The sequence below is a fragment of the Sciurus carolinensis genome, chromosome 13 (genome assembly GCF_902686445.1).
Source record: "Sciurus carolinensis chromosome 13, mSciCar1.2, whole genome shotgun sequence".
NCBI lineage: Eukaryota > Metazoa > Chordata > Mammalia > Rodentia > Sciuridae > Sciurus > Sciurus carolinensis.
In genome coordinates, this window is record NC_062225.1 from 47474812 (window position 1) to 47488934 (window position 14123).

A 14123-nucleotide genomic window follows, 5' to 3' on the forward strand; every position below is an offset into this window, starting at 1 on the left:
TGTCTTTATGACATTTGCCAGTAAATGGATGGAACTGGAGACTATCATGCTAAATGAAATAAGCCAATTCCAAAAAGCCAAAGGTTGAATGTTTTCACTGATAGGTGGATACTAACCCACAATAAGGGGAGAGAGTGAAAGAATAGATCTTAGTAGATTAGAAAAAGGCAAGGGAGGGTGTATAGGAAAAGGAAAGATGGTGGAATGAATCTGAAATAATTTTCCTATGTACAAACATGAATATACTGCAGTGAATCCACCATCATGTACATCCATAAGAATGGGGTCCCACACAGCCACATCAATGTTTATAGCAGCTCAATTCACAATAGCTAATCTATGGAACCAACCTAGATGCCATTCAACAGATGAATGGATAAAGAAAATGTGGTACATATACACAATAGAAAATTACTCAGCTGGTAAATGAATGGAGCTGGAGAATATCAAACTAAGTGAAATAAGCCAATCCCAAAAAGCCAAAGACTGAATGTTTACTCGGATAAGCAGATGCTAATCCATAATGGGGGTGGGGAGCACAGAATGAAGGAACTTTGAATTGTGCAGAGGGGTGTGAGAGAAGGGGAGGGGGTATGGGGATAGGAAGGACGGTGGAATGAAGTGGACGTTATTACTCTATATACATGTATGATTACACTACCCGTGTGACTCTGTACCATGTTCAACCAGAGGAAGAAGCTGTGCTCCTTTTGTGTACAATATGTCTAAATGCATTCGTTGTCATGTATAACTAATTAAAACATTTTTTAAAGAATGGGATCCTAATTAGAATAAGATGTGTAATTTTATCAAAATGAATTCTACTGTCATGTATAACATGTACATATGTACAATATGTATTCGTTCTTTTCCAAAAAGAACCAATAAAAAATTTAAAACTTATTTGTATTAAAAAAAAAAGAATCATTGCCCTAACCAATGTCAACAAACTTTTCCCTTGTGTTTTAAAAATAAATAAATAAGATAACTTGCCATGATGAGGGTTGCTATGGTTTGGATATTGAGTATCCCCCAAGGTCTGTATGTTAAAGTCTTATTCTCTAGGTTGATACCATTTTTAGATGGTAGAATCTTTAGGAGTTTCAGCCTATTAAAAAGTTTTTAGGTCACTAGGATTATGCCCTTGGAAGGACTACATGACATCAGACTCACTCTCTCTCTCTCTCTTTGACTTCCTGTCTGTTAATATAAGCTCTAATATAAGCTCTTACACACACATAAACACACACACACACACACAGACACACACACACACACACACACACAACTCAGCTACAAGGTGACCGCAGCCAGGAAGGCCTTCACCAGAACTGAGTCAGTGCAGGCTCTTTAGCCTCCAACCTCCAAAACTGTGAGCTAAATAGAATTCTCTTACTTTATAAGTTAGCTGCCTCAGTTATTTCATTGTAGTGACACAAAGTTGACTAATACAAGAACTGATAGAGCCTGAAGCAACATTGAGCATTGGAATGGTACACGAATAAGCATAACTGGTATAACAAGAGGTTTGCATAAGCTTTTTACTTTTTTAGTTTATGAATGATAGATAAGATAGCAGACTTGAAATACTCAAACTGAGAACAGTAAAAGCAGGAGGTGCCAAATTTATATCAGATAAAATAGATTTTAACTTGAAAGCAGCAAAAGAGACAAGATTATTATAGAACAATAAAGGCATCAATTCAGCAAAAGAAATAACAAATCTCAATATATATGCACCCAGTATCAAAATGCTCAATATATAAAGCAAATATTAATAAAAGGAGAGAAGGAGAGATAGACTGCAGTACAATAATAGTAGGGTTTTTTTTTGGCGGGGGGTACCTGGGATTGAACTCAGTGGCACTCAGCCACTGAGCCACGTCCCCAGCCCTATTTTATATTTTATTTAGAGAAAGATCTTACTGAGTTGTTTAGCACCTTGCTTTTGCAGAGGCTGGCTTTGAACTCGATCCTCCTGCCTCAGCCTCCCAAGCTGCTGGGATTACAGGCGTGTGCCACCACACCCAGGCTAGTAGGGGAACTTTAACACCCAACTTTCAGCAACAGACAGATTATCCAGTCAGAAAATAACAAGGAAACAACAGGAGCTAAATTGTACCCTAAACCAAATGGACCTCATAGACATTACGTTCAACAACTGTGAATACATATTCTTCTCAATAGCACCTGGAACATTCTTCAGGATAGATCATGTGATAGACCAAAAACATTTTTTTTTGTGGTGCTGGGGATTGAACTCAGGGCCTTAGTGCTTGTGAGGCGAGCACTCTACCAACTGAGCTATCTCCCCAGCCCCAAAAACATTTTTGACAACTGAAATCATATTGATCATCTTTTTCATCTACAATGCAATAAAACTAAAGTTTAATAAGAAAAACATTGGAAACTGTACAAAGACCTGGAAATTAAATAACCTACTCTGGAACAACCAATGAATCAAGGAAAAAGTGAAGAAGGATTTTTAAAATTTCTCAAAACAATGAAGATGAAAATATAGCATACCAAAACCTGTAAGATATAGCAAAAGCAGTACTAAGAGGAAAATTAATTACCATCAACAAAATCAAACATCACAAGAAAGAGCTCAAGTAAACAATCTACCGCTGTATCTCAAAGAACTAGCAGAACAAGAACAAACAAGCCCAAATTTAGTAGAAAGAAATAATAAAAATAAATTAATTTTAAAAACAAATAATAAAGTTCAACACAGAAATAAATAAAATAGAAACTAAAAAACTACAAAAGATCAATAAAACAAAGAACTGGTTCTTTGAAAAGATAAAATTTAAAAACTCTTAACTAGACTAAGAAAGAGTCAAACTTAGAGACAAAAAAGGGAAACATTACAACTGACACCACAGAAATACATAAACTCATTAGAGATTATTATGAACAACTATACACCAACGAAGTTGATAGATTAAAATTAATGGACAATTCCTGGCCATATATACCCTGCCAATATTGAAACATGAAGAAATAGAAAACCTGAACAGATCAGCACAAGTAATGAAATTGAAAAAAGTCTCACACCAAAGAAAAGTCCAGGATCAAATGATTTCCCTGATAAATTCTACCAAACATTTAAAGAAGAACTAATGCTAATATTTCTTAAATTATTCCAAAATAATTAAAGAGAAGATTATTCCTCCTGATTCATTCTATAAGACTAACATTACCCTGATACCAAAATCATCATGGATTCTACAAAAAAGAAACTACAGGTCAAGATGTAAAAATGCTCAACAGAATATTAACAAACTGAATGCAGCAGCACATTAGAAAAATTATTCAGCCAGGCACGGTGGCACATGCCTGTAATCCCAGCAACTCAGGCGGCTGAGTCAAGAGAATCTCAAATTCAAGGTTAACTAAGCAACTTAGTGAGACCTTGTATCCAAAGTAAAAATAAAAAGGGCTGGGGTGTAGTTCAGTGGTAGAGCACCTTGTGATCAATTCCCAGTACCAAAAAAAAAAAAAAAAAAAAAAAAAAATTATTCTCTATGATGAAGTTAGATTCATCCAAGGGATGCATGGATAGTTCAATATACGTAAATCAATAAATGTGATACGATACGCCAATGAACTGAAAGATAAAACCATATGATCATCTCAATAGATGCAAAAAAATCATTAGATAAAATTTAATATACCTTCATGATAAAAGTGTTGAACAAATTAGGTATAGAAGGAACATACTTCAAATAAAGACCATATATATTATCACAGACATCATAGTGAATGGATTAAAAACTAAGCTTTTTCTCTAAAAACTAGAACAAGATGTCCAATTTCCCCATTTTTATTTGACATTGCACTGGAAGTCCTAGTCAAAGAAGACAAGAGAAAGAAACAAGAGGTATCATAATTGGAAAAGAGGAAGTCAAATTGTCACTGTTTGCAGATGACATGAGTCTATGTTTAGAAAACCCCAAAAACTTCACACATGCACACACACACACACACACACACACACACACACACACACTAGAATAAACAAATTTAGTAAAGCTGCAGGATATAAAAATCAACATTCAAAAATCAGCTTTGGCCAGGCGCAGTGGTGCATGCCTGTAATTCCAGTGGCTCTGGAGGCTGAGGTAGGAGGATCGTGAATTCAGATCCACTCTCAGCAAAAGCAAGGCACTGAACAACTCAATGAGACCCTGTCTCTAAATAAAATACAAAATAGGGCTGGGGATGTGGCTTAGTGATCTAGTGCCCCTGAGTTCAATCCCTGGTACCAAAAAAAAAAAAAAAAAAAAAAAAAATCAGCTTTGCTATATACCAATAGTCTGAAATAGATACTGAGAAAGCAATCCAGCAATCCCATTTACAACACCTACAAAACATAAAATACCTAAGAATAAACTTAACCAAAGAAGTAAAAAATCTCTACAATGAAAACTGTAGAACATTGAAAAAAGAATGAGAACACATCAAAATAGTGAAAAGACATCCTATGTTTGTACATTGGAAGAATAAATACTGTTAAAATGTCTATACTACCCATCTACAAATTCAGTGCAATTCTATCAAAATGCTAAGACATTCTTCAGAGAACTAGAAAAAAAAAATTGTATGGAACCACAAAAGACCTCAAATAAACCAAAGCAATCTTGAGCTTTTGCATGAGACATCATACTACCTGACTTCAAAATATACTATAAAGCTATAGTAGCTGAAAACCATGATATTGGAATAAAATTAAACACAGAGACCAAGGGAACTGAATAGAAAGACTAGAAGTAAACCCACACATGCCAGGTGTGGTGGCACATTCCTATAATCCTAGCTACTCAGGAGGCTGAGGCAGAAGGATTGCAAGTTCAAAGCCAATTTAGCAAGGCCCTAAACAATTTAATAAGACCTTATCTCAAAAAATAAAAAGGGCTGGGGATGTGGTTTGGTGGTAAAGTGCCCCGGGTTCACCTTCATGTTATGATTTAGATATGAAGTATCCCCCAAAAACTCACATGTAAGACAATGCAAGAAAGTTTAGAAGAAAAATGACTGGATTATAAGAGCTTTAACCTAATTAGTGCATTAATCCTCTGATAGGGATTAATTTGGGTGGTAACTGTTGGCAGGTAGGGTATGGCTGGAGGAGGTAGGTCCCTGGAGACGTGTTTTGCAGGTATATATTTTGCCCCTGGAGAGTTGAATGCTTTATCTGCTTCCTGGTATGATGTCCTGAGTTGTTATCTTCTGCCACACCCTTTCACCATGATGTTTTGGCACACCTCAGGCACAGAGCAATGGAGTCAGCTGACTATGGACTGAGATCTCTGAACCCAGGAGCCCCCAAATAAACATTTCCTACTCTAAAATTGTTCTTGTCACAATGGCAAAAAAGCTGACTAAAACACCCCAGTACCAAAGAAATGAGATAAAACTCACTCATGGACAGCCAACTGGTTTTCAACAAAAGTGCTAAAAACACAAAATGGAGGAAAGACAGCATTTTTCAATGAGTGATGCTGGGAAATTTGGATATACACATGCCAAAAAAAAAAAAAAAAAGAAAAGAAAAAAAAACTAGATTCCCTATATCACCAGTTACAAAAATTCACTCAAAATGTATTTAAAACTGAAATGTGAAACCTGAAGCTTTGAAACTGCTAGAAGAAACATAGGCAAAACACTTCAGGATGTTGTAATAGGCAAGGATTTTTGGATAAGATCCAAAATACAGGAAACAAAAGCAAAAACAAATGCAATTACATTAAACAAAAAAAAAAAAAAATTCTGCTCAGCAAAGGATATAATCAATATAGTAAAAAAACAACCTCCAGAATGAGAGAAAATTTTCTCAAGCTATGTATCTAAGAAGGAGTTAACATCCAGAATTTATAAGGAATTCCAAAAACTCAATAGCAAAAAATCAAATAACCTGATTTTAAAATGGGTAACATGAAATACTATTCTACCAAAAAATAGAATGAAATCTCACCATTCATGACAACATGGGTAGAACTGCATATCATTTTGTTAAGTAAAATAAATCAGGAACAGAAAGACAAGTACTACAAGATTCCATTCTTTTCTGGAACCTAAAAATCTTGATCTTATAGAAGTTGAGAGCAGAAAAGTGGGTACCAGATGTTGGGGAGAATAGTCCAGAGGGGTAGGGGAAGATTGATCAATAGATACTAAGTTATATTTAGATAAGAGTAAGAAGTTCTGGAGTGCTTTATAGAGCAGGATAACTATAGATAACAATAATGTATTGTATTTTTCAAAATGCTAGAAGTTTGCACCATAAAGAAATTACAAATGTTTGATCAGAAAGATATATTACCCTGATTTAAGCATTACACAATGCATATATGTATCAAAATACCATGTTATGCCATAAATATATATAATTCTTATGGGCTTATTAGTTAAAAATAAATTCAAATTTAAAAAAAGAAGAAAACAAACTGCTAAAGGAAGTATTTTTTTTTTTTTTAATTTTGGCTATATTCACTGCTACCTGCTTCCAGGACCAGAAAACTTACCCAAATGTTCTAGATGCAGTGATGCATGGTCAGCATATGCAATGTAGGTGTTTTAGGGCCTAAAATAAAGTAAGGGAGAGCTGTGATTTCACAGGAAAGAGATGTGTTCAAAGATAAGATTAGCTTCCATGTTTTGCAAAAGGAAGAACATCATACTTGAAGGTAGTTCTACTCTGCACCCTCAATGATGAGGGCAAATCATAAGACCTCTCCACTTCTCTTGCTTTACTCATGAGGTACGAATTCATAGCTTTTTTGTTAAATTTTAAATTTTTAACTAATAAAAATTGTACATATTTATGGCACAATGTAACATTTTGATACATGATACCTTGTGTAAAAAAATGAGACTATGGGCAGATCAGTTCATGAAGGCATGCCTAACAATACCACCTATGATTCTGAGTTGGATCCAAAAGTTATGACTATTGTTTTTGCCACAGTCAGGAGCCATTTATGTTCTTTCTTTGTTCTAGTAACTCAGTGACACACTAAACAAGGTAGTGGACACAAGTTACACTATCTGTGTCTTGTTGACTGGTGAATTTGTGGGTTTGAATAGAAACACTCCTTCCCTGGAGGCAGGGGATCGAGTAGAATGAGTACTGGGAAAACCCTAAACTGTGTTCTATTAACCTTCCAAGAAAACCAGTGCTAACATTTTCTTATTCATTGTAGCATCTTGGGGCTCAGGATGTGACTCAGTGGTACAGCACCTGCCTAGCATGTGTGAGGCACCGGGTTTGATTCTCAACATCACATATAAATAAATGAATAAAATAAAGATCCATCAACAACTAAAAAAATTAAAAATATGTTTATAGCATCTTGCCTGGATATACTACTTTGCTACTGACAAGATCCTGGCAAAGTAAGCAGCTGGTTCTCTACTTTCACATGTGGAAACCAGGTCCAGCTCCAGAACCCAGGTCTCATCAAACCTGGGCAAGTTCTCTTTCCATTATTCCATTATTTTTTTGTAACTTTATTTTATTTATTTATTTATTTTAATGTGTTGCTGAAGATCAAACCCAGTGCCTCACACGTGGTAGGCAAGCGCTCTACCATTGAGCCACAACCCCAGCCCTCTTTCCATTATTTTTACCTCCAGACTTCAATTAAATTATTCTGAACTGCTGCAAATAAGAATTTAAAGACTTTTCGAAGGAAAAACATCTCAAATGCCATTCTAGCCATTGTGCTGAAAAAAGCATAACTTGGAGAAAGACACACCTGCTGTTGAATACTGGTGTCCTCTCTCAGTGACCTCAAGTACTCCTGCTTCTCCCAGTCCCCATTTTATCTGTCAGTGATGCGGATCACACCTCCCTCATGTGGTAGTTAGCAGAATTGAATAAGATGAGACATACAACATTTTAATACATAGTAGACTCCCCTTACCAATCTCAGCATTCAAGAAATTCTACTTTGTTTTTACCTTAAATCATTACCATACATTTTCTCCTTTGCTTCTTTTTACATTGTGGAAGACCTATAGCATGTGTAATCTTTAGTGCTTCAATATACTGTAAGTTTTAGAGTATAAAAGAGGGAAAATATGAAGATAAACCCTTCGGCAAGTTATGATCCTGATTTTTAGCCTAACACAGACAGGGAAAGTGTCTCCCAAACACCACACTCATGAAAGCCTCCATGTATCCTGTCATTTGTCCCACGTGATTACCATGAGTACACAGCAAAAGAAGTTCATTTCTTTAAGGAAAGAGATGACACTCTGAATAACCAAAAGACAAGACACATGACCTGAAACATCTGATTAAATAGGGAAACAATGTCTCAGTGTTGGTCGTTTCTGATTTTTGTTTTTGTTTTGTTTTGTAATATTTGTAGCGGAAGGATCCAAACAGGCAAAATGTTACCCATTTGCATTATGTATGGTATTGCTTAAGTCCTGAAAACATGAGGAATTGACTCATTTGCCAAGTTTCCCCAAGATAGTGGCAGTTTAAAAAATAAAAACAAAAAAACTGGACTTGACTCTCACAAAATATTTTTCTTTAAAGCCTTGCAAAAGATCCTAATGGTTTTCAAAGGCCAGACCTGACTTCTTAAAAGCAAAAGGAATTTGCAAAAGCCAAGTCTGATTTTGTTGAAACTACAACAGCCAAATGAAAACCCCACCTATCTTCCATGAGTTAGAGAGCAGCTGAGCAGCATACCAAGTGCATGGCGAGATTTTGGTAAATCTAACTTACATTGGGAAAATAATGACAGTTCAGATTTGAAGGAGCTCAGAGCTGAGCTTTATCCCCAAACAGAAACTCATTAAGCACATAGTGTACTAACCACAGTGTACCCTACAGGGATAAATTCAGAACTCTTGGCGTATGAGATGTTAGGGCTGGAGCAACTCTGAACTTCTTTTATAAAGGCATGAAAAACATGAGAAGCATGTCTCTGAACTTGAGCCAACTCATAAGACTGCCATGCCCTCCTGTTTTGGCAAGAAATTAAAAAACGCTTAACCTTTGGGTGGTTATCTGTCCTCACCATGCTATTCTAATCTGTAATATTATGAAGTTATAAAATTAAAGATATAATTTGAATAGATGGGATTATGTGGGGAATACTCCATATCTAAGTCCAAGTTCACACTGCAAATCAGGATCATTAGTATTGCTTCTCTTACCTCAACTAGCAATGGACTTCAGCAGGTACTATAGATTCATTTACCAAAAAACAGATTGTATAGGTCTCATTTGGAGGGAAACTATGTTTGAAGAACAAATGATATAAGACAGAATGCTTGTTAGAAAAACGCAAAGAAAATGTAAAGAAAAAAAAGGCAATTCAAGGAAATTAAAAAAACTCAGATAAACAAAGTGAGTGATGAAATCACATGATGATGAAATCCATAAAACAGGATTAGGACATGCACACATAGGAATAGAAGGAACATAGAGAAGATAAAGGGAAGCAGCAGACATGAGAAAATAAAAGCCGACAAAGAAGGAAGGAGAAAAGAGAAAAGGACTAAAGCAAATGAGAGATAAGCACTCATGGTGGGAGGAAAGAACATACTTGCAACCACCTCAAAAGATCCCCAAGTAATGGGAGAAAATGATCTTTGAGTTGCCTTACATTGGCATGATTTGGTCCTGTATTTATTGAAGAGGTGTACTGAATTGTGTTCATGTGCTAAGCAATCTGAGTCAGAACTTTTAACCTATCAGCATATAACTATGCCTCAGAATTTTTTCCCTAATGAACATGTAAGAAAGTAGACAAAGTCAATATAAAGGTACTATGATAGAAAAGTGTTATGAGCATTAAGGAATCCTGTGGAGTTAAATGTACATGAAGGGACACTGAGACACCTAGCATTTCTACTCAGAGAAATACAAGGAATTTCTACTAGAAGAGAGTACAGTCTAAGTATCTAACTAGCTTAATATCTCAGCCTATGCATAACAGGAACAAAATTAGACTCATGCTTAAATGGTCCATTTCTTACAGAATAATTTTCTTAGTTGCTAGTCTAAATCCATTTTAAACACAGAAAGTCTTAACTGATAAACCAAAGATTGCAGTCAATAGTATGAGGCAAATTCTGAAGCCAACATTTCTTATTTAACTTCTAAAATGATGTGGTAGGCAGAATTTTGGCTTCCATGGTCTTCGTTCATCACTTCTGTGATTATGTTCCATTATAGTGAAATAATGCTGCAGATCTAATTAAGTTAGACCTTAGCATAGGAAGATTACTCAGGATTATCAAAGTGGATCCCAAGTAATCACATTTCCCCTTAAAAGTAGAAAGGGAAGTCAGAGACAGGTATTGTAAGAGGAAGTCAAAGGGACTGAAAGCATGAATAGAACTTAATTGTCATTGCCAACTGGATAATTGAAGGGTCAGAGCAGGGGTGAAACTGGACTTTGCCAACAACCTGAATAATCTTGTGTTTTGAACTGCAGATTTTACAGAACCTGCATTTGAACTCACATACAAGGAAATTAATATGCACATTAAAGTTTTAGAAGCACTGCTCTAAAGTACTCTGAAAATGAACTTAGGGACTAGAGGCAATACTGAATAAAACCTGAAACACTCTGGGTTACCAAAATTTCAGTCACATGGTTGATTTTTTTTATTGTAAACAAATGGGATACATGTTGTTTCTCTGTACATGGAGTAAAGGCATACCATTTGTGTAATCATGAATTTACATAGGATAATGTTGTTTGATTCATTCTGTTATTTTTTCCCTTCTCCCCCATTCCTCCCACCCCTCTTTTCACTCTATACAGTCCTTCCTTCCTCCATTCTTGCACCCCTCCCTAATCTTAACTCTAACCCTAACCCTAACACTAATCCCTCCCACCCCCCATTATGTGTCTTCATCCGCTTATCAGCAAGTTCATTCATCCTTTGGTTTTTTGAGATTGGCTTATCTCACTTAGCATGATTTTCTCCACTTTCATCCATTTGCCTGCAAATGCCATAATTTTATCATTCTTTATGACTGAATAATATTCCATTGTGTATATATATACCAGTTTCTTTATCCATTCATCAATTGAAGGACATCTAGGTTGGTACCACAATCCGGCTATTGTGAATTGAGCAGCTATGAACATTGATGTGGCTGTATCTCTGTAGTATGCTGATTTTAAGTCCTTTGGGTATAGGCCAAGGAGTGGGATAGCTGGGTCAAATGGTGGTTCCATTCCAAGTTTTCTAAGGAGTCTCCACACTGCTTTCCAGAGTGGCTGCACTAATTTGCAGCCCCACCAATATCATTCTAAATGGTGAAAAACTGAAAGCATTCCCCCTAAAAACTGGAACAAGGCAGGGATGCCCTCTTTCACCACTTCTATTCAACATCATCCTTGAAACTCTAGCCAGAGCAATTAGACAAACCAAAGAAATTAAAGGGATACAAATAGGAAAAGAACTCAAACTATCCCTGTTCGCTGATGACATGATTATATATTTAGAGGAACCTGGAAATTCTACCAGAAAACTTTTAGAACTCATAAGTGAATTCAGTAAAGTAGCAGGTTACAAGACCAATGCTCATAAATCCAATGCATTTTTATACATAAGTGATGAATCTTCAGAAAGAGAAGTTAGGAAAACTACCCCATTCACAATAGCCTCAAAAAAAAATAAAATACTTGGGAATCAATCTCACAAAAGAGGTGAAAGACCTCTACAATGAGAACTACAGAACACTAAAGAAAGAAATTAAAGAAAATCTTAGAAGATGGAAAGATCTCCAATGTTCTTGGATAGGCAGAATTAATATTGTCAAAATGGCCATACTAGAAACTGTGGCATATTTATACAATGGAATATTACTCTGCAATGAAGAATGATAAAATTATGGCATTTGTAGGCAAATGGACGAAATTGGTGAATATCATGCTAAGTGAGATAAGCCAATCTCAAAAAACTAAAGGACGAATGATCTCGCTGATAAGCGGATGAGGACATATAATGGGGGTTGGGAGGGGTTAGCATTAGGTTTAGGGTTAGGTTTAGAGTTAGGCTAAGGAGAGCGGTAAGAATGAAGGAAAGAAGGACTGTATAGAGGGAAAAGAGGGGTGGGAGGGGTGGGGGGGAAGGGAAAAAAATAAACATCATTACCCTATGTAAACATAAAAAATAAATTAAAAAAAAAAAGATTTGTAAACACATAAAAAAAAAAATGGCCATACTACCAAAAGTGCTCTACAGATTCAATGCAATTCCAATTAAAATCCCAATGACATACCTTACAGAAATAGAGCAAGCAATCATGAAATGCATCTGGAAGAATAAGAAACCCAGAATAGCTAAAGCAATCCTCAGTAGAAAGAGTGAAGCAGGGGGTATCGCAATACCAGGTCTTCAACTCTACAAAGCAATAGTAACAAAAACGGCATGGCATTGGTACCAAAATAGACAGGTAGATCAATGGTACAGAATAGAGGACATGGACACAAACCCAAATAAATACAATTTTCTCATAGTAGACAAAGTTGCCAAAAACATACAATGGAGAAAAGATAGCCTCTTCAACAAATGGTGCTGGGAAAACTGGAAATCCATATGCAACAGAATGAAATTAAACCCCTATCTCTCACCCTGCACAAAACTCAACTCAAAATGGATCAAGGACCTTGGAATTAGACCAGAGACCCTTCATCTTATAGAAGAAAAAGTAGGTCCAAAGCTTCAACATGTTGGCTTAGGATCAGACTTCCTTAACAGGACTTCCATAGCACAAGAAATAAAAGCAAGAATCAACAACTGGGATAGATTCAAACTAAAAAGCTTCTCTCAGCAAAGGAAACTATCATTAATGTGAAGAGAGAGCCTACAGAGTGGGAGAATATCTTTGCCACTCATACTTCAGATAGAGCACTAATTTCCAGAATATATAAAGAACTCAAAAACTCTACACCAAGAATACAAATAATCCAAACAACAAAAGGGCTAAGGAAATGAACAGACACTTCACAGAAGATCTACAAGCAATCAACAGACATATGAAAAAATGTTCAACATCTCTAGTAATAAGAGAAATGCAAATCAAAACTACCCTAAGAATCCATCTCACCCCAATTAGAATGGTGATTATCAAAATCTATCTTCAGTTAGCTAAATCCATGAATGCGGAATCAGTGAAAAGGTGCTTTTCTCCACACAGTTGGAGTCAGAAATGAGACTTGCTATAATCCAATCGACAAATGGGCTAAGGAAATGAATAGACACTTCACAGAAGAAGCTCTACAAGCAATCAACAGACATATGGAAAAATGTTCAACATCTCTAGTAATAAGAGAAATGCAAATCAAAACCACCCTAAGATTCCATCTCACCCCAATTAAAATGGCGATTATTAAGAATACAAGCAACAACAGGTGTTGGCGAGGATGTGGGGAGAAAGGTACACTCATACATTGCTGGTGAGGCTGCAAATTAGTGCAGCCACTCTGGAAAGCAGTGTGGCGACTCCTTAGAAAACTTGGAATGGAACCACCATTTGACCCAGCTATCCCACTCCTTGGCCTATACCCAAAGGACTTAAAATCAGCATACTACAGAGATACAGTCTCACAACTGATTTACTGAGTCATCCCTGCTTCTTTGGTGGGCTAGACATTCTCAGAAAATAGCAACACTGTCATTCATCATTTCTCTCAGATACCCCACACAAGGTAATCAAGGCTTGGTGTATCATCTCATGACAAATAGTATTATATTGTTACAGCTGTATCTTATATATTTAAAAAATAAAATTTAAAAATACATAAATAAAAAATAATAAAATAAAATGTAGATTTCATTATTATTATTCAGTATGGTGAGGCCAACAGATCAAGAGCTACTTCCCACCTGAAAATACAGTTTGTTACTCATGATTGCCAAGAGAATAGGCCACACCACACCACACAGAGCACAAGGGTTGGTCAGGAGACAGAAGCCTTCATTGTGGTTTCCAAGAGAAGAAATAGGTGAGGCAGGGCACACAGGTTTAGAATTGGCTAGTTCAAATCATTTCACTGGGTTCTGGAGCTTAGAAGTTATCCCTGGTTGACTGGTACCTGGCTCTGGGTAGAGCAAGTGGATAGTCATCCAGATTGTGA